Source organism: Spermophilus citellus (genome assembly GCF_964194105.1).
Source record: "Spermophilus citellus genome assembly, chromosome: 8".
NCBI classification, from domain to species: Eukaryota; Metazoa; Chordata; class Mammalia; order Rodentia; family Sciuridae; genus Spermophilus; species Spermophilus citellus.
Window position 1 is genome coordinate 124,803,258 of NC_138189.1, and position 25,835 is coordinate 124,829,092.

At 38.6% G+C, this 25,835-nt stretch overlaps 1 pseudogene across 1 annotated transcript; it reads left to right on the forward strand.

Annotated features, from left to right (window-relative positions):
* Positions 1-24,195: 24,195 nt before the first annotated feature.
* LOC308654956 (polyadenylate-binding protein-interacting protein 1-like) lies at positions 24,196-25,352 on the forward strand (annotated as a pseudogene). The gene has a single exon. The product of its transcript is annotated as a polyadenylate-binding protein-interacting protein 1-like (transcript).
* The last annotated feature ends 483 nt before the right edge of the window (positions 25,353-25,835 follow it).

A 25,835-nucleotide genomic window follows, 5' to 3' on the forward strand; every position in this document is an offset into this window, starting at 1 on the left:
ACTTATTTGGGGGAAATGCAAGTTTAAAACTTAGACTGAAATTTTTTAACTTGTATACGCAGGATAATTATATCTATTATTCATTGGCAGCCCTAAATCACCTTCCATTTGTCAAATTCAGATGTCTATAAAGCATCTGACAGAAAATATTTTGATCTAGCTCATTTTGGATGCCCTTCTGATCAATAACTCAATTTCAGAGCATCACCAATTTTGGCAACAAAGCAAGGTCTTCATAATTATTTGGATGTTTTCTTGCCCTTTAACTTTTATAGTATATTTGCTCTGTGCTTTAAAAGTATAAAATAGAGCTGGGCATTGTGGCTCCACACCTGTGACCCTTGAGACTTAGGAGGCTGAGACAGGAGGATGACAAACTTGAGACCAGCCTTAGAAACTGAGTGAGGCCCTGAGCAATTTATTAAGACCTTGTCTCAAAAAAGAAAAAAAAAATATATATATATATAGATAGAGAGAGAGAGAGAGAGAGCGCTTGAGGATGTATCTCAAGTGATAAAATATTCCTGAGTTCAATCAATCCCTGGTATCCGGAAAAAAGAATATATATATACACATATATATGTGTATATATGTGTGTGTGTGTGTGTGTGTGTGTGTGTGTGTATATATATATATATATATATATATATATATATATATCAATGAATGTGTATACAGATAGATAGATGGATAAATGGTAGAAAAAAATAACTAATGCTTATTATGAGAAACACAGTCTCAAAACCCTAATGAAGATGGACAAGATTAAGTCATCTTCTTTACTCAGCCCCCTCCTCTGGCCTCCAGTTATTCAGCCATGGGTTCAATTTGGAAAGCAAAGATCAAATATGAGGCCTCTATGGCAGGCTAGAAATAAATCTTCAAAAGTTGTGTCTTGAGACTTCCACATGTAGTTAAAGATTCTATTTATCTTTTCTCCCCTTTCTCCCTGGTGTCAAGTACAGAAAGTACATGAACTAAACCTCTAGATTTTTGTTTATTAAATTATTAGGGTCTATATAGAACCCTTATTTTGTTTTACTCATGTTTTTTTTTTCCTATTCACTCAGAGATACTTCCTATATATGGATGAGAGACTAATGCTTTGCCTTCTGCTCTGAGACCAGATATTTACTGGTAGGAATGAGTCCCAAATCTTTTAAATTGTTACAGCATGCAAATGGAAAAAATGTTCCAAATAGATATAAAAGTTAAGACTAAATGCAAATAAAGTCTCAAGTATAAAATCACCAAGTATCTGTAGTGTAAGAAGAAGACTGGCTCCAAAGAGGAAAGCATTGAAAGATATACTAAAGACATTTGATGATAGTCAGTCTTAGCTCTAATGATAAAACTAAAAACTTAGGTAGACTCAGGGCAAACATAAATGCACTACAAGGATTTAATAAAATACTGAGCACAGAGTCAAATATGAATTCTCCAAATTGGCTGATTATCAATTTAGGGGATCTAAATAAATATAAGAAAATTTAATCTGTATTTTTAGAAACTTGGAATTCTTAAGATGGGGAAATAGGGATAAACCACTCAGTAGGTTCTTGCCTTCAGAGTTGGTTTACTAAAATCTCCAACATAAAAAAAATAAAATTAAAAAAAAGATTTCTGTCCATCCTTTTGGTCCTCCTCCCATCATTCACTGTTCAAAACAGAAATGGAAACATGACCTCAGAAATCTGAACCAGAAGCTCACAAAGAGGAAACTAGTCATTCAGAATGAAAATGTATCAAGAGAGAAGGTTTGAGTCAAGTCCAGATGGCAATGTGCCATGAAATACTAACAGAACTCTTCATTTTCAGCAGACAGCAAGAACAGGCAGTGTTGGTAATGACGTGGTTACATCTGTCTGGGGATATCATCTCCATGGCACCAGTGCACACCACCCAAACAAAGGAAATTCACAGCAAAGGCAAGACTGTGCCTTTTTCTTAAATAGGGAATTAGTGTCTGAAATGACAAAGAATCATCATCTATACTTGACAAGTCTAAACACCGTACCTGAAGGATTAATTTCATACGAGATGAGAGGTGAAAAGCAAAGACGACACTAAGGAAGTTTTAGTAAAGAATCTGACAGTCCATCTCAGCTGGTGGCCGGATAATGCAAGTAGAATAGGCACTGGCTTGGTCATTATAGTTGCCTGAGTTTTATCCCATATCCGTCATTCATATTGCTGTGCATCCTTGAACAAGTGACTTAAAGTCTTTCAGCTTCAGTCTTTCTGTCTAAAGGAGAAGAGTAATGAATTGTTGTAAGAATTAAATGATATAGTAGGCAGACTCCTGGCAAACTACTTACCTATCAATGTGTACTCAATAAATGTTAGGTTCTCTTCTGCTTCCCTTGTAAAATAGTTTCTTCTGCTTTGATCTAACTTTATAATTGTTCATTTATTATAAAAGTTTTTTATTAATGTTATAAAAATGAAATGACTTTATATTTTTTTAGTCACTATTTTTAGTTACATTCATTGTCATCTTGGACAATTTTCAAAACTGTATAAGCATTTTTTGTTGTTGTTAGAATTCAGTCCAGTGCAAATTAAAAATCACAGTCTCATATCAAATTTCAATCTTTCCTTTCTGCCATCTCTGACTATGCTTGAGAAATAACCTAAGCGGACGGATCTCTCTCTCTCTCTCTCTCTCTCTCTCTCACACACACACACACACACACACACACACAAATCACAAATGGACTGAAAGGGTAAAGTTTCTAAGCTGCAAAGCCTGAATTAAAATGTAAAAGACTAGGTATTGTTAAGTTCCTCTGCTACACCCAGAACCTGAAATTCCTGAGATAGTTAAGACAACGCCCAACTGGCCATTTAGCCTAGGGCCCTGTGCAGTTTGTCACAGGGCCCGAACCAATCAGTTTGAATGTGTACCCCGCTTGGGAGTGACCAATCACCCCCGCCCGACCTGTTCCCGCCAATGAATGTGTTAATCATGTCTCAGAGTTGTTCAATTTTCTTGCGCCTCATGATGATTTGTTCTGATGTATGCAAAGCCCGCCCTCCCCAAAAAGTGTACTTAAGCTCTGCTTGACCTCTGCTCCAGGCTCTGGGCTGCTCTATCTTCCTGAGTGAGCCTGGAACCTCAGCATGCTAAAATAATAAATCCCCTTTTGCCAATTGCATGGAGCCAGTCTCTTGTGTGGTCTCTTCCTCCAACGCTACGCCGACCTTTACAGGACCTCTCCTTGCCCTTGTAAGTTCAAGCCCCTGCTAAGCATGATGAAGAGATGGACCAAAGGAAGAGACAGATGTCACTGTGTAACTTCCCTAGCTAATGATGACTGGCTGCCAGACCCTCTGTGAGGTGCCGCAGTCTGGCTGGGCACAGAATCACCAGCCACTCGAGCAGGAACAAAACTTTATTTTTGAAAATGCCGCCAATACCCCGTCAGGGAAGAAGCCGGTCCACCCACGCGGTGGTGTTCTACCGGAACCCCAGGAACACAAGTTCCTCCCCCGAATCCCCTCCTACTGCACTTCCCCAACCAATGGGAACTCTCCAGGAGTCCAGGAGTCCGTAGCAGGCGGAGGTGAACAGCAGGAGTCCAATATCCATATGAATGCAAATCTTAACATAATCATATCATCTCAATGGCTAGCTGGTGTCACCTTACAACCAAAAGTGCCATGCATCATATTACTTTGTTGTGGCTCTTAGCAGTGAGGCAGACCCCTTGCACTGACTGTCCTTGAGCACCTGTGTGAAATTCTTAAAAAGCCCTCCAGATGCTCCTGAGCATACTTCTCTGAAACAAGAAACCTGAATCGGTCCCCTGCAACTCCAGCCCCTGGTAGTCCACACTGAGCCCACTGCACCCAATGTCCCATCACAAATGAAAACTCCTTCTCGAGGTTTCTGATGAACCCATGAGGAGCACACAGTGTCCCTCAACATGGTAGGTGTAGCCTGCCCCATTTCTCTCCCCTCTTCTTCCCCTACGCAGGGAGCAAAAGGCAGAGAAGAGCAGTGTTGCCTAACAGGCAACCACGTGTGGGCCAGAACACCAGGCTTCCTTTTTTTTTTTTTTTTTTCCTTTTCAGCCAACCCTCTCCATCTTTTATCTTCTCCATTAACCCTCACTGTTGTCAATAAGCTTGAGGTTTGGAACTGGTGTGCTGCTTCCTTCCCTGAGGATGAAGTGATTCATTGCTCACAGCTCACTCTGTACTTCCCTGTAGGCTGAGAACTCCCTCTTCCCCTCCTTGGGCACCTCCTCAGTCTCCACAGGTTCTCACTTTCATGGTGCTGACTCTGAAGGTATCTGGCTGCAATCATACATACACTTTCTAAATTGTGGGGCAATGCTACTGTTAGGTTTTAGGCAGGGAAACAGGGCATGGAATTTAAAAGGAAAAGTCCTAATCAGTGTTGGATTACAGCAACAGCATACTAGAAAGAATGAGAATGGAAAGTCTGAGAAACAGTAGAATTGAATAAATGGCAAGAAACACACATATTTGGTGTGCACAAATTGGCTTCACCCTGCATATTGCGCTCAAAAATTTAATCCAGTTTCACGTGCATAAATCATTTTGTCTCACCTCAAGAACCTAAATGAGATGGTTGGAAGTCAAAAATATTATTATTTTTTTTTATTATTGTTCCCAAAGCCCTGTACTTCCCCCTCTCTCCTCTCAAGCTTTTCCCTTGATACCCTTGCTCTACTTTACCCATCTTCCTTCTCTTTATTTTTTTATATATATTTTTTAAATTTTCGCATTATAATTATACATAAAAGTAGAAATAATTGAGATGCATTCATACGCACATGCAGCATAGATTGGTCAATTTCATTGCCTGGTTGCTCCTCTTATTGACTCCTCCTCACTTCTCTTGATCCCCTTTCTCTGATTCACTAATCCCTCTTTTATTTTTGTGATGTTCCCCTGCCCACTTTTTTCCTTGTTTGTCTCTAGCTACCACAAATGAGAAAAAAAAATCAGCCCTTGACTTTCTGAGTTTGGCTCATTTCATTTAGCATTGGGTTCTCCAGTCCTTCAATTTACCAGCAAATGACATAATTTCATTGTTCTTTAAGGCTGAGAAAACTCCATTGTCACTTTTTTTAATCCATTCATCTGTTCAGGGCACCTTGGATGGTTTCATGACTTGATTATTGTGAGTTGTCCTTCCATAAACATTGTTATGCTTGTATCATTATATCTTGCTAATTTTACTTCTTTCGATTAAATACCAAAGAGTGGGATATCTGCATCATGTGGTGGTTCTATTCTCAGTCTTTTGAGGAATCTCCATACTACTTTCCAAAGTGATTGAAGTAATGTACTGTTTCACCAACAATAAGTAAGTGGAACTTTTCCCCAGCACCCTCACCACCAATTATTTGTATTCTCGACTATTGCCATTCTAACTGAAGTGAGATGAAATCTCAGTCTAGATTTATTTGCATTTCCCTGTTTTCTAGGGATGTTGAAATGTTTTGGTTTTTTTAGTATATTTGTTGTCTATTTGCATTTCTTCTTTAGACAAACCTATTTAGCATAGTTATTAATTGGGTTAGGGATTTTTTATTAATTAGATTTTTTGGTGGTTTTTGAAATTATTTTCATATTCTGTATATTAATCCGCTGTCAGAAGAGCAACTGGCAGAATATCTCCCATACTGAAGGCTCTCTCTTCTTGTTCTTGTTTCCTTTTCTGTGAAGAAGCTTTTTAATTTGAAGCCTTTTCACTTGTTGATTTTTGGTTTCTTTGAGCTTTAGGAGTCTTCTTAAGAAAGGTGGTCCCGGCACTGAGATGTTAGGGGGTTGATTCTGTTTCCTTCTATTGGTTGAAGTGTTTCTGGTCTTCCACCACTTTGAGAGTTGATTTTGATGCAGAGTGAAAGATTGGAATCTAGTTTCATTGTTCCATATATGGATATCCAGTTTTCCCAGCACCATTTGTTAAAAAGGCAGTTTTTCTTCAACATATGTTTTTGGCACTTTTGTTAAGGATTCTTTGTATTCTATTCCATTCCATTGGTACTCATGTTTGCTTTTATGCCAAGACCATGCTGATTTTGTTATAATAGCTCCATAGTAGCATTATTGTCACTGGTAATTTGATGGGGATTGCATTGACTTTGTAGATCACTTTTGGTAATATGTTTACTTTTTGACAATATTAATTCTGGTTATATAAGAACATGGTAGGTCTTCTCATCTTCTAAGTTCTTATTCAGTTTTTTAAAACTTTTTTTTTATTCACTCTTCTATAATTTTTACTGTAGAGATCTTTCATCTCCTTGGTTAAATTTAAACACAATTTTTTGTTTGTTTGTTTTTAGCTTATTGTGAATGGAATTGTTTTCCTGATTTCTTTCTGAACATATTCATTATTGGAGTATAAGAAAGCTATGTAATATTGCATATTGACCTGTATCCTGATACTTTGCTGAATTTTTTTTTAATCAACTCTAGACATCTTCTGGTAGAGCTCTTTGTATCTACTAAGTATAGGATCATGTCATCAGCCAAGAGATATAATTTGACTTCTTCTTTTCCTATTTATTTGCCTTTAATTTCCTTCTACTGCCTGGTTTATCTGCCTAGATTTTCAAGAACTATGTTGACTAGGGGTAGTAAGAGTGGACATCTTTTCCTTGTTCTTGATTTTGGAGGAAATGCTTTCAGTTTTTCTCCATTCAGTGTGATGTTGATGTTTGTCTGTCTTACATAGCTTTCATGATATTGGGATAAATTACTTCTAGCTTTATATTCTGCAGTGTTTTTAAAATAAATGAGTATTAGAGTTTGTTGAAGAATTTTTCTGCATCTGTGAGATAATCATAGGATTTTTGTCCTTAAGTTTATTTATGTGATAAATCATATTTATTGAATTGTATATGTTGAACCAAATTTGCATCTCTAGGATGAAATCAACTTCATCATGGTGTTCAGTCTTCTTAATGTGTTTTTGAATGCATATTGCTATATTTCATTAAGAATTCTTGCATCTATATTCATCAAAGATATTGTTCTGCAGTTTTCATGATTTGTCTTTATCTGGTTTAGGTATTAGGGTGATTCTGGATTCATATAATGAATTTAGGAATGTTCCCTCTCTATATCATGGAATAATTTGAGGAAAATTGGAATTAGTTCTTTAAATGTCTTGTATAACTCAGCTGAGAATCCATCTGTTCATGGGATTTTCTTTCTTGGAAGACTTTAATTGTTGCTTCAACCTCATTGCTTGATATTGGTCTGTTTAGGTTTTCTTTATCTTTCTGGTTCAAATTGGTCAGGTCATATTTGTCTAGAAATGTGTCAATATCTTTTAGAAATATTTTGGATAAAGAAAGAGGGATAAGAGAATATTATCAAAATTGAGAACAGTAGCATGAGTATCTCTAATTAACATATATATAGCATTATATATAAAGGCCCATAAGGGCGGGGGATGAGGCTCAAGCGGTAGCGCGCTCGCCTGGCATGCGCGGGGTGCTGGGTTCGATCCTCAGCACCACATAAAAATAAAATAAAGATGTTGTGTCCACCGAAAACTAAATAAATAAATATTTTTAAAAAAAATAAAGGCCCATAAGAATAAAACAAGGAATGTTATTTCCAATAGAATGAGAGAAATCTATCACATCGATACCTACAATTATACCAATGAAATAATAATTTCAAAAGAGGCCAATGTAAAAGCATCAGAATTTATTCCTTGCCAAAGTTTTGGAGATGGAGGGAGTTCTTAGTGAGACTTTCTTCTTTGGATTATGTAGTAGATTATATAGTAGATATTCAGACCCCGCCAAGGTGTAATCTCAGAGTGATTCCGAATGTGGCAGCACCAACTGCACTGTTCCACTTAGCTGCATGTAATTTCTAGATCAGATTTCTGCCTCAAAGACCTCCATTTGTTCAAGTTCTTGTACTTCTTGATGATGGTCTCCACCTGTATGCCTTTGTGTGAGCTTATGTGACTACAGAATTTTTATGATATTCCCTAACACCTAAAGCTCTGAGGATGGTTTGATAAAGTCTCTTAAGCGTCTTCAGCTTTGTGGGGTTCCCTTTTCCCCTCCTGGAAGAACAGATTTGTGTTCTGAATGAAATGCTGTACTCCAGGGGCTAACTGCAGTTTGTTCCCTGTTCCCCTATTGGGGTGGTTCTGTTGGGTTTGCAAGACCTGGGAGTTGAATCTCCTCAGTTGAACAGGGTCCTCTGTCCTGGAGGAGGGGTCAGAGGATGGATGACTTGACAAGACCTGGTGAATCCCAACAGGTGCAACAGGTGCTCATTTGCTAGTTTCCCCATGGTAAACAGCCAGCCAATATGACACTGTTAGCTTCATGTGCTAATTCTCTGCAGCTGCCACTAGGTAGCTGTTCTGCTCTACTTTGGGCTTAAAAATGGATTTGAGTGTCGCGACCCCCTTGCCCGCAAGGAAGACGCAACACCGGGAATCTTCTTACAGCTGTTTATTCAGGCTCTGCAGAGTTCTTCCTCCCCCGGAAGCCCCTCCCAGCCTTAATAAAGTATCCGAACACCCAATGTGAAGCTGCCACGTGGAGCTTTCTCATAGGGTGTCAAAGAACCAAGTGCCAACTCTCCCAAAGAAGGAGTTGTTTGTCACAGACCACAACGAGGCCGGCGCCATCTTGTAATGGCGACCGGTCTGAAGAAACGGCTCACCACAGTTCCCCCTTTTGTTTTCTAAAAACAACACAGGCGAGAGTAGAGGTCCTATCCCACTGTGCAGAAGTGGCTGCATAGTATGGCTCAGCACATACTTATATATTTCTTGCAGATAGAATGGAAAGTTACCAGTAGGCGGGAGCAAGGGCGGGGGGAGACAGAAAGTTCTTGTTAACTCATACCAAGCCTTCAACCAGGAACCTTATCGGACCCAAGCAGGTCAAGACGTTCCCACATGACCGTTATAGGCTGAATAATATGAAAACAGACACCACAAGTCCTTCAAGGCCTGGTGAGCTGCCTCAAGGCCTTGTGAGCTGGCCTCTTTGACGTGCACAACAAGAAACCAGGGCTGGATCCAAGCCCTGGGGGCCGGGGGGAGTCCGTGCCAGCAGTTCCCCCTCTTTTGTTTGTGGCACGTCAAAGGGAATCAAGTAGCCCCTGTCTTAGGTCGTTCACTGCCCTTACAGTGCTTACCCGTCTCTGGGGAGGCCCCATTCCCCTGTCTTAGGTTGCAGTGCAAGCGTGAAAGTTGCCCGTCTCTGGGTACTACAAGATCAGCTCGTTGTTGCCAAGGCGTTTAGTGGTATCTATTCAGCCAGTCATTATTAGGTCTTTAATTGGTTCCGGTTCAACAGGGCATAGAGTCAGAGGAGAGGAATAATAAAAATAAGGAAGAAAAGGGGGCAAAAGGAGAAAGGCATGAAGCAGGAATCATTGTAGAAAAATCATCTTCGAATTGGTCGGAGACAAACTTCAGTAAGATCATCTTTGGTTTGTAGGCGTTGATAATGGACCTGTATTGGCTTAGAAGTCAGAATGTTAATTTGGTCTTTAATAAATTGTGTCATTCTCTTGACAAGGCAGGGGCCTACAGCAGCTACAAGAAGGAGACCGAAAAGCGGTCCCATTACAGTGGACATCAAAGGAGTCAGCCATGGGGTATTTTTAAACCATTGTTCAAACCATCCTTGTTGTGCTTCAAACTCCTTTTGTCTTTTAGCCAATCTTTCCGTGACCTTTTCCATAGTTTCACGGATTACCCCAGTGTGATCTGCATAAAAACAACACTGGTCCTTTAAGGCTACACATAGTCCTCCTTCCCTTGGGAATAATAAATCTAGTCCCCTCCTATATTGTAACACAACTTCTGAGAGGGAAGTGAGGGACTTTTCCAAAGCAGTAATAGACTTGGCCATGGCTGTTAAATCCTCATTCATAGCCATTTGTAGATTTAATAATTGACCTCCCTGCACATAGGCGGCTGTCCCGGTTCCTATTCCAGTTGTTATTCCACCTATGCCCAATAGGAGGGCAATAGTCATAGTTATGGGTTCTCTGGGGAGCCGAGTATGTCCCTCAAGGCGTCCCAGGACGTAGTCTGACCCATGATAAGATATCCTCGGCCATAGTTGTACCAACACACAGAAATCAGTAGTTGTATTTAGGACTGCCATGGAAACACAGGGAGTTAACCCAGTATTGCAAGCAAAATAGGACCCTTTGGGACCCCACAAATAATCAGATTGAGATTGATTTATTGGTCGGGTGATGTTGTAGAGATGTTGGTGTGAAAGCGGTACCTTTCCCAAGCAAACCCCTTGTCCCATGACCTCCGTGATAGTTAACTTACAGCTGGGCAGAGAATAACATTTAGGATCTGTAGTGGTATTAGAGGATAAATTAGACAGTATTGCTACCCCCTCATAATAGGGCGGCCTGGAGGTCAAGTATAGCCAGCAATCTTGGGTCCTGTTAGGATTAGTGGCCTTGAGAGCGAAAAAAGCTCCTCGGACCAAATTAAGAAGACGATCTCCAGTTCCAGGGTGTATGGGCTCAGGGGTATAATCAAAGGTTTGATAGCCCATAGTTATTGTTTGACCACTGGGGGAAGGTTTTAATGTTGGGGCTATGGGCTGTTTGGGTCTAGATGAGGCCTTTTGGTCTCCGAGCACCTGATTGGGTCCTATTAGACTCCCAGTAGGCTGTTCTGTGGTCAATTTGAGTCGAAAAAGCAGGCCAGGATTGTACTGTCCGGGGGTGTAAATACGCAGCCCCCAGAGATATCCTTGAGTCCAATCTGTTTGTTGTTTTCCATTGGAAGTATAAACTGAATAGTAATATTTGATTCTCCCTCTATTGTTTGCCAGAAGTGGGCATAGTTATTCCTGGGTGAATTCTTAAGCCAATACCCATTACTAGGGGTTTCACATCCCCACGAGGCACAATAATAGGCCTCAGGTCCTCCACACTTCCAAGTACGTTGTCGTCCTGGGCATAAATACCATGATCAGAACCGACAAGGGGGATAGGAATCCTTCTAAATTCAAAGTGAACAAGGTTATGGATAATAACGTTTGTGGTCCCTGGCAGCATCTATATATTTCCCCCTCCGTAATTTTTTGTAGATAAAGTTTTAAATGTTGATGGGCTCGTTCCACAATTGCTTGTCCCTGGGGGTTATAAGGAATGCCTGTTTTGTGTTCAATTTCCCATTGGGTGCAGAACCGTTGAACTGTTTGGCTTATATATGCAGGTCCATTGTCTGTTTTGAGACAACGTGGACTGCCCATGCAAGAGAAAGCTTTTAAGAGATGTCCAATAACATCTTTGGCCTTTTCCCCAGTGTGTAATGTAACAAAGATATAGCCAAAGTATGTATCAATAGAAACATGTACAAAAGACAGCTTACCAAAACTAGGGAAGTGGGTAACATCAGTTTGTCAGATATCATTTGGTTGTAAGCCTCTAGGATTAACACCCAAACTGGGAAAATGAAGAAATGGAGCACATACTGGGCACAGGGAGACAATTTGTAAAGCTTGATCACGCGAGCATCCTGTGCGGAAGCGTAAAGATTGTGAATTTAGATGGAATTTAGCATGGAGTTGTGAGGCCTCATCATACTTGGTTATAGTGTATACTAGGCCCATATTATGAGTGGCAGCATCTGCTTTAGCATTATCCTCCGCCAGAGGCCCAGGGAGCTCTGAGTGTCCTTGGATATGTCCAATGAATAAAGGATCTCGTCTAGCCCAAACAAGGAGCTGAACTGTTTGTAATTGTTCCATAATAGTAGATTGCCTGCCAATATAAGGGGCTGTTTCAATAACTAAGGCTAAATTGGCAACATAGAGATTATCAGTATACACATTAAGTGGGATGGAATTGTATGGTTTAAGGGCCATAATTAGAGCCTGAACTTCTGATCTTTGGGCAGACAGTTTAGGAACAGGGTGTCGAATTACGTGAGATCCATCAAAAGCAACAGCAAACCCCCCTTTTGCTCCGTCTGTATAAACAGTCTGAGCTCCCGGGATAGGTTCCCCTTTAATAATTTTAGGAAAAATAATAGGACATTGTTTAAGGCCTCCTAGAAGTTTATGTCGGGGAAAGTAAGTATCAATTTGACCTTTGAAATTACAAAGAAAAAGACACCAAAAATCATGTTCTTGTTGTAATTTTAAAATCATATCCTGGGTATAAGGTTGAATGAGAATGTCAAAAGTTTTTCCAAACAATGCATCACCCAAATATTAGGCTTTCCAGATCAGATTTATCACTAGTTTATAAAAGGGAGTTATCACCCGAGAGTTAGAAGCGGGTAAATGGACCCAATAGATGGGACCTGTTTGCCAAAACACTCCAGTAGGAGTTAATTTTGAAGGCAGGATTATAAATGATAGGGGTATAGAATAATCTATCTGGGTAACCTGCATCTCTTGTAAGGCTGTTTCCATTAACCTGAGTGCCTTCAAGGCTTTTGGAGTAGGTTTTCACAGGGAGGTGGGTGAGGGGTCTCCTCTCAAAAGGTCATACAGGGGTTTAAGTTAGTAGTTCAATATACTTAATGTTTAATCAACAATGCGAATTTATTTACTAAAATTAATCTTTATCTGAAACAGTAAGAATTATTAGGCAATAAGGATCTTTCTTTAAAGAAATAAACTCACATTTTAATAGGTGTTTGTCATGTCAAAATATGGACAAAATTTTAGCTCACATTAGTATAGTTAAATGAGGAAAATAAACTGAAATACCCTTAAATTAATTATAGTCAGTTTAGTATATGAAAATCTCCCCGTGGTTTTTTGTTGTTTTTGTTTTTTTTTTTTTTTTTTTTTTTTTTTTTTTTTTTCGTTCTAACCTTTTATATCATCTGGTTAGATAACAATATAAAAATCTTTTTTACTTAGGGAAATGAATATAAAGACCTTATTTTACCCAAAGATGATTTCTTTCTTCTTCTTAGGATCCATGTGTGCTTTGTCTTTGTTGGAACATCTTGTTCTTTAAAAAAAAATACACTTTGGAACAATTTCTGAAAACCTTAGGATCTATAAACAAATTATTATACTTTGATAAGAAATATCAATGAAAATATAGTTAAAACCCTTAGATATTTTGTAGAAATAATTATAATAATTTATCATCTTATGAGTTTAAACAGTAACTTTGAGAAGGAGAAACTACGTGATTGCATTTTCACTTAAAAGCAAATTTACAGTAAACACATTTATCTCAAATATCTGTAACTGAAAAGGCAGAGTATCTGATAAATGTAAATATAAAACATAAATTATGGGTTTCCTGTTGAAGAAAAACAATTAGGCAAATACATATTAATTAATCAATTAGGCATGTGCTAATTAATTTATAGATTAACAAATATAGGCGATGTAAATATCTAAAAAAAATATATATTAAGAATAAGAACTTAACTTATAATTGTATTAACTTTATGTAACCACGTGGTCTTAAAATATTTGGATCCATGTTAATTTATTTTTAACTAGGAGTGCACTCTTCTATGTGACGTCACTTGATGTACTGAAATAAGATCCTTGAGTATACATTTTTATTTTTATAGTTAGCAATTAGAATAAGGATTTTTTGGTCATCACAGGAACTTTGCCGGCTTGTTCCTGTGGCAAGCAAATGCATCCTCATAACTTCCAAAATTAAAAGTAAAATATAAAGAAGCATATTTGATATCTCTCATCAATAGAACATTATTTAGTAACACAACTATAAAGAAAAAGTCAGATTATTTAACTTAGAACTAATTTAAATTTAGGACTGTAACATAGAAACACGTGGAAATAAATTTTGTCTGAAAAAGATATCTTTTGTTAGCATTGATAGGCAGGCATGTTTCAAAAATATAGGCTCTGAGTAGCTCCGGTAGAAATCTGAAACACAGCAAAACAGGTCAGTGGCTGGAAGGCGGGACTAGAAGTCCTGTCTGAGTGACTGTGGAAGAACCAATCGGTAGCCCCCAAAAGTGTGGGAGGTGGGACCAGGAAGCCGCTCTTCTGGCTAGGCACCCCATGGTTACCATGGTGATGCAAGCAACATGGAGTCCGCTGCTCATTTTGGAGGCAAAAGTTCCCCAAGGTTTCCTAGCCGATTGCATTTTGTTTGATTTTGTCTGCATTTTTCCCCGCCTGGCCAAGATCTTACTGCGGTAGCAGCTTGTTCTGTCTCTGGACCGCCCCGTACACTCTGGCTTCCGGGGCCCGGGGTGGGCCCCTGTTCCCGTTTCCCGGCTGCAGTGGGCGTCCCTGAGCATCAAACTTGGAATTACGCTCGCTGCTGTAGCTATCTGAGCATAGACCCCAGGACCATAATTAATTTGCTGATTTATGATAGCATATTGTCCTGAGCCTGTTAAAATTTCAAGGTTACACTGTGGGAAGCCGGCGTCCTGATTGACTCAGGCTAGCTCACGACACCTCTCTTGATTTTCACTTTTCCACAACAACAACAACAACAACAACAACAAAAAATCCCTCCGGACAATACAGCCCTGCAAAGTTGTTGCCAGTCACTAGGTGTCAGCTGATTGGCAGAGAAAAACTCGAAGAGAGTCAATGTAAAGGGGGCATGGGGTCTGTAATTAGTAATTGCCTCCTTTAGTTGTTTAATGTCCTTAAAGGCTAAAGAAACATACACTCTGGCCGGCTGTCCATCGGCATCCAGGTTTTCAATTACTGGAAAAGTTTGGGATATCTTAGGCTGCCACTGAACACCCCCCCTGCCTTCTGGGGTTGTCCTCGTTCCAATCGGGGTTATAAGGAGGGAGCGCAACAGGGATCGGGGCCGTAGATGCTTTAAATCTTGACTTCTTCATTCGACCCTCCAGTTCCTCTATCTCCCTTTCCAGTTCCTCCTCCTGCCAGCTGTTACCATGGAGCCCAGTTAGTAACTCCCTTATCTTAGAAATGTACTCAGCACTGTGAAGCCCAGCTCAAGGCCAGAGGCCTTGTTACATATTTGTGTGAAAAACTAGTAAGGGAGTGTCTAGCGCCTGGAGTGCTGATCTTTTCAGACAGTAGCCAAATAAAACAGGACACAGCAACAAAAGAAACACAGAAAACAAAAGTGAAAGTACACAGTGCAGCTGCAATAAAATATGAGGCTCTCTCTTTCTTAGTAGAGGAGCTGAGTCCGCTTTGGTCGCGGGTCCCACTAACCGGGACTATCAGGTCCCGCCCACCGGGACTATCGGGTCCCACTCACGGGACTGTCGGGTCCCACTCACCGGGACTATTCAGTGCACCACCTCTGACGACTTGCAAGTTTTGATTCTCCCGGGTTTCGGCACCACTTGTCGCGACCCCCTTGCCCGCAAGGAAGACGCAACACCGGGAATCTTCTTACAGCTGTTTATTCAGGCTCTGCAGAGTTCTTCCTCCCCCGGAAGCCCCTCCCAGCCTTAATAAAGTATCCGAACACCCAATGTGAAGCTGCCACGTGGAGCTTTCTCATAGGGTGTCAAAGAACCAAGTGCCAACTCTCCCAAAGAAGGAGTTGTTTGTCACAGACCACAACGAGGCCGGCGCCATCTTGTAATGGCGACCGGTCTGAAGAAACGGCTCACCACATTTGAGCATCTCCCATGTTTAACCCCCTCTGTTGCAGTAGGTGTCCCATAGTAGTAGCTCTTAGAATCCCATACTATGCATTACCCCTAGCTTGATAGTAGTAGCACTTGTGGTCTCTCTGTCTCTCAATCTCTCTCTCTCTCTCTCTCTCTCTCTCTTCCCCTACTCCTGCATAGGCAGCACAGCTCTGAGAGTCCTGTGACAATTCCCCCTACTCAAAACTCTGGAGAGTTCAAACTGGGCCAGCCAGGCCGTGGCACAAAACCACCCAAGTCATGGGTCTTGCCTTCAACCTTTCAGCCTGTTGGATTGCATAGTTCCCAGTGGGACTGCGCCACAGACTTAGTTCTGTTCCTGGATGAATTTGGGGGGGGGGGGGGATCAGATACCTGTTGTTCCTTTGAGAGAGAAAGAACAGAAGGGAAGGGAATTATTGGAGTCTGCAGATTCTTGGAGATGTTAAAAATAGAATGTTAAAAACATACACAGAAAAAAAAAAGTATGATGATCTCTGATCTTGCACACGTACAAAGGTGTCCTTTCAAAGATGGATCCTGGACCCAGACCTTAGAGTCTCTAGGAGGGAGTACAGATCTGGTCCTGAGTTATGCTGTTTTGTTACACAGTATTTAAATCTCCTTCCTACTCAAACTGTCTATCTGTCTGATGGTGAAGTTTGAAGTTCTTCAGATTTTTATGATTCTTCTTTTATCTTTTTTAATTTTTTTCCCCAGAATTCTGGAAGAGAGTTTCCCCTCTCCCTCCAAACATCCATATGACTGGCATTGCTGTATAATATTCTCCACCACCCACCCCCTATCAAATGCTTTATTTTCTTTAAAGAAAAATGTTCCTCTGTTTCTGCTGATCACTGCTTCTCTGAGTTAGAATTTAGCTCTGCTCCTAGATGTGAACAATTGTTAATCCAATTCATACAGTGGCCAACCAGAATGAAAGTGTCTGTTACATATCTACCATCTATCTATCCTTTGTTTCTCCAATCTATTATTTCTCCTCTCCAGCCCATCTTTATGTTCCTTTCTAGATAGTGTTGAACATGAGAACATATGACACTCACAGAATCTTGAAGAAGCAAAGGAAATGGGTCCTCAGATCCATTTTATGTTCCTGATGTCCATTTGCATTCCGTAGGAACAAAGTGGGATTGGAAGTGAAGGATTTGAAGCCTCAGAACCAATACTTGAAAATTGCAGCTGGAGTAGATTTAAACCATCTATGGCCTAAACTCTCTTTGAAATCATTTTCATGTATTTCACTGATTTATTTTAATATTGCTTGAATTTTTAGGTTTGTGATAGTTATGCTACATAAAAACTAAAACTCTCAGTTATTAAAGTGTGATATGGTCATATTCATTAAGCCCATCACATAAAAATGTCTCAGAAACTGGATTGTCTGGCTAATCAGAAGAATAAAATAGTTTTCCCTTGATTCTGGTTCTTGTTTCTTTTGTGTAGTTTCTCATGTACCAACGAGAGTGTTCCTTCAGTGTGTGATGCCTATTTATTACTCCTTTTAAATAGCAATGTTCACTTCTTCTCAAAGAATGATTATTAGCTGGAAACAAAGATGGGATTCATTCAGACAAAGAGTCTTTGGCCAGGTCTGTGGAAGCAATGAGAAGTGGTGAACAGAGGCAATTAGCAGCAATTCCTTAAGCCTCACTTTCCACAAACCCTTCTAGGATGTCCTGTGGCTAGCTTTAAAGAGAGCAATAGTCTCAGCCATCATGTGTTGAAAATTAAAAGGAACAGCGCTGTTTCACATGAATAACAATGCTAGCATTTTAGAAACAGACAAATGGAGAAGTCATAGTTTTTGTTTGTAGCACAACGGCTTTTGGAGATGAGAATATTGGTGCAATTATTTTCTTGTTTGGAACAGACCATCTAGTAAAAAAAATTGAGTGCAAAAAATACAAGGTAATCATTGTACATAATACAGAGGAATAATAACAGACTTCCAACATCTGAGGAATCAACAGTTTCCTGTATAATTTGTACATGGAACAAATGGCTTATCAAACTGGTAATACCGTGCTCTTCTAAAGAGCTCACTGGGAAAATCCAATTCCATGATCACAATGCACAGGTTCCAGTGTCTTGTACAAGCTTATTGATCTGCCCTTTCCTGAAATAGAATCGTGCCCCAGGATTGCTTTCTGCATAAGAAAATGATACAATGCCTCTAAGGCCAGAGTTATCCCTATCCAACCTAGGTTGTTTTTAGGTATTGTTATGGGTAAATTATTATAGTCATCCTGTGGATACCTAGCCGGCCATTTAAACCAAATAATAATGATATCTTTATTTGTTTTGTTTTGTATTTCTGCAGTGCTAAGGTGTGAACCAAGGGCCTTGCACATGCTAGGCATGTTCTCTACCATGGAGTTACATCCCCAGCCTCATGATAGCATTTTTGCTAATTACATCAGATATTATTTTCAACTATTATAAGCATTTTTTTGTTAATTGTTTTATCTTCAATAAAGGTATGATGTTGCTAATGGTACTATATCAATAGGTAAATAAATTAGGCTTCTGCTGTAATTGTGCTATGTTACAAATACCCATCATGTTTTGATGGATTTTACCAGCCATCATTTTTTTTTTTTTTTGGTTAGTTTGGGTCTGCATTTAAGGATCCAGGCTGAAGGCTCCCTGAGGCATTTCAAGAGCACTGGCTGCATCTTTCAAAGCTTTTAAAACTTTGGTTTAGAACAGGAATATCATTATTTCTGATCACTGTTTCATTAATTAAAGGAGATAACACTTGGCCAAGCCAATGGGGAGACCAAATGCCAACTCTAGGGAAATTCTATTCAGTAGGAGAGAGAAGGAATTATGAATTTTTAATACAATATACCCCAATGATGCAAATAAAGAGAAGATAAAACCTAGTATCATATAATAATATGCAAACATCATGCTAAGAACATTGCAATTGCAAAAGAGGTTAGGATGCAGCCATTCGAATTGCTTAAAAAGTATAAATGGAGCTTGTGTCCAGATCAGGAGCAGCTCCGTTCCCATGCAGTCAATCCTTCCAAGAACTAATGTGTATTCCTCCTTGACTTAGGTACATGCACTTTCCTCACCTTTTTTGAACTTAGTATTTTGGCAGTAATGTGACAAACAGCAGCTTTTCTCCTGGGCTTATTGCTAGCTTTTGCTTCACATATTCATTTTTAACAAATCCCTTATTTTTACTCATTCACTCTGGGTCAGGCATTTCTAACATCCAAGCTCTCACCATCAGCACTTGGACTTAGACCACAAAACTATGACCCCTGAGGCTGTGTTCTTTACATTTAAATGATCCGACTTTTTTTTTTTTGTACTGAGAATGGAATCCAGGAGTGCCTTATTTTTAATTTTGAAAAAGGGTCTCGCTAAAATTGCCCAGACTGGTCTCAAACTTGGGATCCTTCTGCGTAAATGATCCAACATCCTGTGGAGAATAATAATTAACCTTGAAATATAGCAGTTATAAGTCAACAAAAATGTTATGAATTTAGACTATTTATTGTACATAAAATTATGATGATTTTATACATTATATTATTTAAAAGTAAATATAAGTTGTGGGGCATCCTAAATACCAAAGAATTCATGAGACATAGTAGAAAAAGACAGTATATGCTTTTATCTTAACGTCTATCATTCAGATTTACAGATTCTTTCTAGTACAGTGGTACTTGGTTGTAATCCTACAGATTTGAGAAGCTGAGGCAGGAGGATCACGAATGTGAAAACTTTTTAAAAATTTTTTAAAAGGAGATGGGGGTGTAGCCAATAGTAAAATGTCCCTAAATCCAGTCTCCAGTACCAAAAAATAAAAATAAAAATAATTTGCAGATTTGCAATCTCTCTTCATATGGCATAAGTCCTGTATTTGATTTCTTGGTAACCTCATTCAAATGATGGCAAAGTGTGAGCTTTAAAGGGTCTATATAATCCTACTCAACTGATATTAAATATCAGAGACATGATATTGAAAGTCTCTTTTTTTAGTTTAAGACATATGTATCTTTTATTCAAATCTAATCCCAATATCATGCATATGCAAATCTTCCAATTTAAACGTTTAGAAAATCCGTACAAATCTAACAAATTTGTATTTCATAATAATAACAGTTTCCAAGTTAGAAGATACTTAAATAACTACTTTTTCTTTATTATTCAGATTTAACCATATTTTTAGATGTTTGACTTCCAGTACGGGTGCTACTTCAAACAAAGAAGTGGAAAAAGACATGGGACCTGAAATCTCAAGGAAGAAAAGGAGAAAGAGCCAGAAATGTGGAGAAGGTGGAGAAGAGCATTTTCAAGTTTAGTGGTAAATAAAAGATAGACCTTCCTGGATGAATGAGCTTGAGGTGTTCATGAGACATGGGTAAGAAAAGGCGGGATGCTGATGACAGTGAGCAGTCAGGAGTTCTGGACTCTGGACTCAGGTGGGCAGGGAGCTGGTCACCTAGTGTGAGTTTTGACATGAATGACCATGACTTCCGGGGGTAGCGTGTATGCAGACCATCAAGGGCAAGCAGTTTGCCTCTGAATAAACAGTCAGGACTCAGTTTCTACTAATCACTCTCCCATTCATTAACAAAGTAAACTTGTTGAATAAAACACTGATGTGGATTTCATTTTTATAACTTGGGAAATGTGGGAGTCTATATCCTCTCAAGGTATTATAGATTTTAGGTTTTTTAATAGATTTTAATTGATCAAATAAAACAAAAACCTCTTGATTTAACATATGGATGAAACACTAACATTTGTATCAAGCCTCTTTATTTTAGGTCAATCATACTTGGAATCTGTTTTGTCCTTTGGCCTAAAATTATAATATGTATAGCTTTGTGGCTGGACCAAGTGGTATCCTAGCAACAAAATGATAAGCACTTTCTTTGCAGTAAGTTAATAACCTCAACAGGCTCGCACATAGAAGGAAAAAATGCTGTCACTCTGAAAGAAACAAATTCTTTCACAAGATAACTGATAAAATTTATGTTTTCACTCATTCAACACGTATCTGTTAAATACCTAATAAATGCCCACCACCATGATAATAATTGAGGATTCAAGGTTGGTGTCTAGCATGAACCTGGGCTTCTGTATTGAGCAGATTATTTTCGATTTATAAATTGTTGGACCAAGGATGCTCTGATTTCAAATGAAAATACATTGAAGAGATATGTGCCTGTATTAGAATTCTCCAGAGAAACAGAACCAAGAGGATATATATACACACACAGAGAGAGATTTATTAGGAGGAATAGGCTCATACAATTAGAGAGGCTGGCAAGTCCTAGGATCTGCAGGGTGAGTCAGCAAACAGGAGGCCCCAGTGATTTTGTTTGTCTGAGTCTGAAGGCCTAACAACAAGGAAAGCTGCTGGGTAGTTCTAAAAGTAAGGCCAGCAGGTCGAAGACTCAGGGGAAACTAATGGATCCATTTGAGTCTAAAGGCAGAAAAAAAGCCAGTGTCCCAGTACAAAGGCAAGCAGGCAGGAGCAATCCTCTCACCCAGGGAGGGTCAGTCTTTAGCTTGATTCAGGCCTTTATTGATTGGATGAGTCTTTCCCACATTACAGAGGGCAATTGTCTTCATGCAGTCTAATAATTCAAATATCTTATCCAAAGTAGCTATCCAGAAATGTCTAGAATATTATTTGGACAATTATCTGTGCACCTCATGGCCCAGTCAAGTTGACACATAAACTAACTATGTAATTAACTATGTAAACTTGTTGAATAAAACATTATTCAGCATAGTTTCCATTTCCAAGGCTAATGCAGTAATAGAGATGAGACAAAATGATGGACTAGGAGAAGAAAAGGATGACAAAGATTTGAAAGATATTAAGGAGGTAGAAGGAAACAGAGGACTGGATTTCTAGAGAAAACATGCCATTGACCTATACTTCGTAATAAGTGTTTATTTAGGAAGTTTGGGAAAGGGGAGTGCATGAGGAAAACTAGTAAAATTAAATCAATCCCCTGCCCCAAGTCCTGCCACTATGGAGCTACCATTTGTGAGTAGGTATTTGCATGATTCTATTGCATATGTGATTGTACATAAATGCCATGTACCTGGAATTGGGAGACTGAGAAAAGGAGATTCAGAAATAAAACTGGGACATTTCCAGGCAAAACCAACATGTGCCCTTCCATTGCTGCTGCTCCCTAGACACAGTGCTGCAGTTCTGAGACAAGTCACAAACAAATGGTTGTGAGCAAAATATTAATGACAACCTTGAGAAGTCACACAATTCACTCTCCTTCCTTCAAGTGCACATTTAAGTCTTTTCACAAATGAGATTCTTTGTGTTTTTCTACTTTTCCAAAAAGGAACATTTCCGAGGCTCATTCATTATCAGTAATATTCAATTTCCTCCCAAACATCGTCACACAAAATATTAACATATAATAAAAATAATCTTCTAAAATAGCTAGGTGCTTCGATAATGTAATTATTATTGCTACTCTTAATGTCAAATGTTCTTTGTTCTACCTTCAAAAGACATCAGTTGAGTGACTGGACTTGCTAATTGGCCTCCTTGGAACTCCATTCCTTCAACTGGTAAGTGAAAATTTGGATAAGAGGATCATTATGGAGCCTTTAGTTTTAATTTTGTATCCATGATTCTTAATGGCTTTAAAATATTTTTTTTTTCTTCCAACTGTATGCCTTATCATAAAAGGTACCATATTGCCCCCATGTGGTCAGAACTTAAATAGCACACAAATGATTAGTTAAACTAGCAAACGTATATTTTGTTTTGTTTGAATGAACTGAACAGTAAGTGAAATCCTACACCTGCTAGAGTAAATCCTGCACTAAAATTCAAAAAATGTCAATAACAGAATTAATTTGAAACATCCATTCACAAAAAGTGTCAAAATTTTACCTAATCAGTATTGAAAGTTTTTCATACAGCAATAATAATCCAAATCCAAATATTAATATTAGTCAAAATTAATGAGCACTACAAGTATTTCATATATTTCATCTCATTTGCTTCTTTTTCCCTAATGCATCATTTTTCAGATGAAAACATTAAAACCTAGTGGGGAAATGGGCCAAAATATCACAATAAACAAATGGTAAGGCCAGCATTGAATCCAAGTTGTCTGACCCCAAAGACCAAATCTTTTACCATTTAATTCTCACTCAACAATTATATATTTACAAAGTCTAGTTATCTAACATTGCTTTCTTACTGAGATGTTCATAAGAAAACAGACAAAATGCTTGAAAATGTAGGATAGTACATGCATAAACACAAGGACTATTACGAAAATTTGAGCTCAAAGAATGTTGACATTTTTAAATTATATATCATCTTGTTAGTCATATATTCTTCATTTGGTAATTACCATCTTTATCAATCATGATATGATTCAATAGATAATAGATCTTATGCAATTAATGAGTTAACAGTTTGGGGGCAGCTCAAACTTTATCACTGGTAAGTGTGAAAATATGTATTTGATTTTTTTCTTTTTCTTTTGCAATACTGGATAGAACTGAGGGCGTCATATGTGCTAGGGACATGCTCTACCACTGAGCTATAAAATTTCATAATCAAGGGGAACTTTTTAAAGTTATATAGCTGTATGTAATGACTTCATGAAATAGATGAGCAGTAGCAGTGTTTTAAGTTGCATAAAGAAAAAAATAAAGTCAGTTTTAGTTTTATAAGCAAGAAGGGCCTATCTACCTACCAGATGCAACATATGACCTTGAAAGAAAGATGAAAGTGGGAGATGATACCAGGTAAAATTCATACTCTCCAAGCAAGAGCTGGATGCCTTTAGGTGCTCTTCATTTCATCAGGAAAATTCTCATCTGCAAACTAAAGAGACAAGACTGAGGGTTTGTATGTGCACTGCTAGCTTCCCCACTCCATTTTTGCAATGATTCTAAAGTTCTCCATCTTATTTTTTGGCCCACTTTCATTGTGTCATAGCCCCCTCCAAGGACCTGTGGGTTAGGTTTCAAAGGAAAACCCCCTTGGTAGGATGATGTTTGGTTAAGCTGCATGGAACTCACTTTGCTATTTGTCAGCCACTTCTGTAAGACTTGAGGCTAGTGACCTTATCTCTGTCCATAATAACTTAATGCTGCAGTACATTCCATCTGAACTTCTTAAAGGACCATGCAGATACGGAGGGACAGGGGTTCAAAGTCTCTGTCTCCAAATCTCACAGCTGAAATCATGCTTCCCAGTCTGCCATCCATACTATGTCTCATTACACCTTTTACTGTATATGTGTTATCTCAATGCCATCATAAAAAAAAATTCTCTAGGTTGCAGAGTCAGTGAGAATATAAGAGGAAATTATGGATGGGAAGGGATGACTATATGTATAAAACCTAAACAAGTTAAGGTCATTAGAAAATTACTTTATTTCCCTGGTGTTAATGAAAGTTGGCTCAGATATTACACAATTACAAATATAGCATTGATATTAGCAAAGATGATGATTAAGAAATAGTAAAAGAAGTCCCCCCACCCCACTTTTAACCAACTCCTTGAAAAAGATGGAGGGGAAAAGAAAAGCTCTCAAGCGTTCATTTGGGAGGCAGAACAAACAAGTCCCTTGAGAGCTCCATCTAGTTCACAGGATAAAATCCCACAGCAGAACTTGGAGTCAGCAAAATGGCTACACCCCAGGTGGTTGTGGCTCCTGTGTTAATGTCTAAACTGTTTGTGAACGCCCCTGAATTTTAGCCTTTAGGTTATTCTTCTAATTATACGGAATCCTACAAGGATGGTTGTGAGGATTATCCCACTCTATCAGAATATGTTCAGGATTTTTTGAGTCATCTTACAGAGCAACCTGGCAATTTCAAAACTGAAGTTGAATAGTTTGCAGAGACCCCGAATGGCTGGGTTATAATAGATGATGCTTTGCAAGACCTGGTGGAACTCATCTACCAACAGGCTACTTCTATTCCAAATTTCTCTTATATGGGAGCTGGCCTAAGTAATTACCTGCCCCATCATGTGACAATAAGCCCACAGCATGGCAACTTCCGCCAATTGCTACTTCAAAGATGAAGTTAAAGATCAGGCTGCAAAAGGAGATGAAACGACTCCAAAATGATTTCATGTGTTTGTACTCTTTCTGGGAGAACTTGATCTTAATTCGGAAATCAAGGGAACAAATGGACAGGTTACAAGAGCAGATATCCTTCAGGTTGGTCTGCGGGAATTGCTGACTGCCCTCTTCTCTAATCTGATGGATGACAACTTAATTTGTGCAGTGAAATTACTGAAGTTGACAGGGTCAGTTTTGGAAGATGCCTGGAAGGAAAAAGGAAAGGCTTATATGGAAGAAATTATTCAGAGAATTGAAAATGTTGTCCTAGAGGCAAACTGCAGCAGAGATGTAAAACAGATGCTCTTGAAGCATGTAGAACTCTGGGCACGTGACTGGGTTAGAGTCCATGAAACTTCAACATACAGAGGAGCAACACCTGAAATGATCCTACTTTATGAATGAACCGACATTTTATACATCTGATGGTGTTGCTTTCACTGCAATAGCTGATCCAGATGACCAAGAGAAATATCAAGAACTACTTGAAATAGAGGACTTGTCTCCAGATTATGAAGAAAATGGAAGAGATTTATCAGGGAGTGGTGATCTATATTTGGATGATATTGATGATGAGATGGACCCAGAAATTGAGGAAGCTTATGAAAAGTTTTTGTTTGGAATCAGAGCATAAGCAAAAACAGTAAAGTTAAATTCCAGCATATCAGTTTTATAAAACAATTTAGGTATGGTGATGGAGCAGAACACAAGAAAATGTGTCCCACTTATACCAAATTAAGGATGTTGAGTTATGTTACTAATGTATGCAATTTTAATGTTGTTTAACACTATCTACCAAAATCAACTTTATTTCCTATAACTTACAATGTGTATATATGAAATAGTTTATTATGTACAGTTAATTCTACTGTTTTGGCTACAATAAAATTGATTTTGAAATTAAAAAAAAAGAAATAGAAATAGAAGGGAAACAGTCTTCAAGTATGAAATTATTTTTGTCCAGAGACTTAAACAAAGAATGAAATAATAGGCTGGGGTTGTGGCTTAGTGGTAGAGTACTTGCCTAGCATATGTGAGGCACTGGGTTCAATTTTTGGCACCACATATAAACAAATGAATAAATAAAGGTTCATCAAGAACTAAAATAAATAAATATACACACACACAAA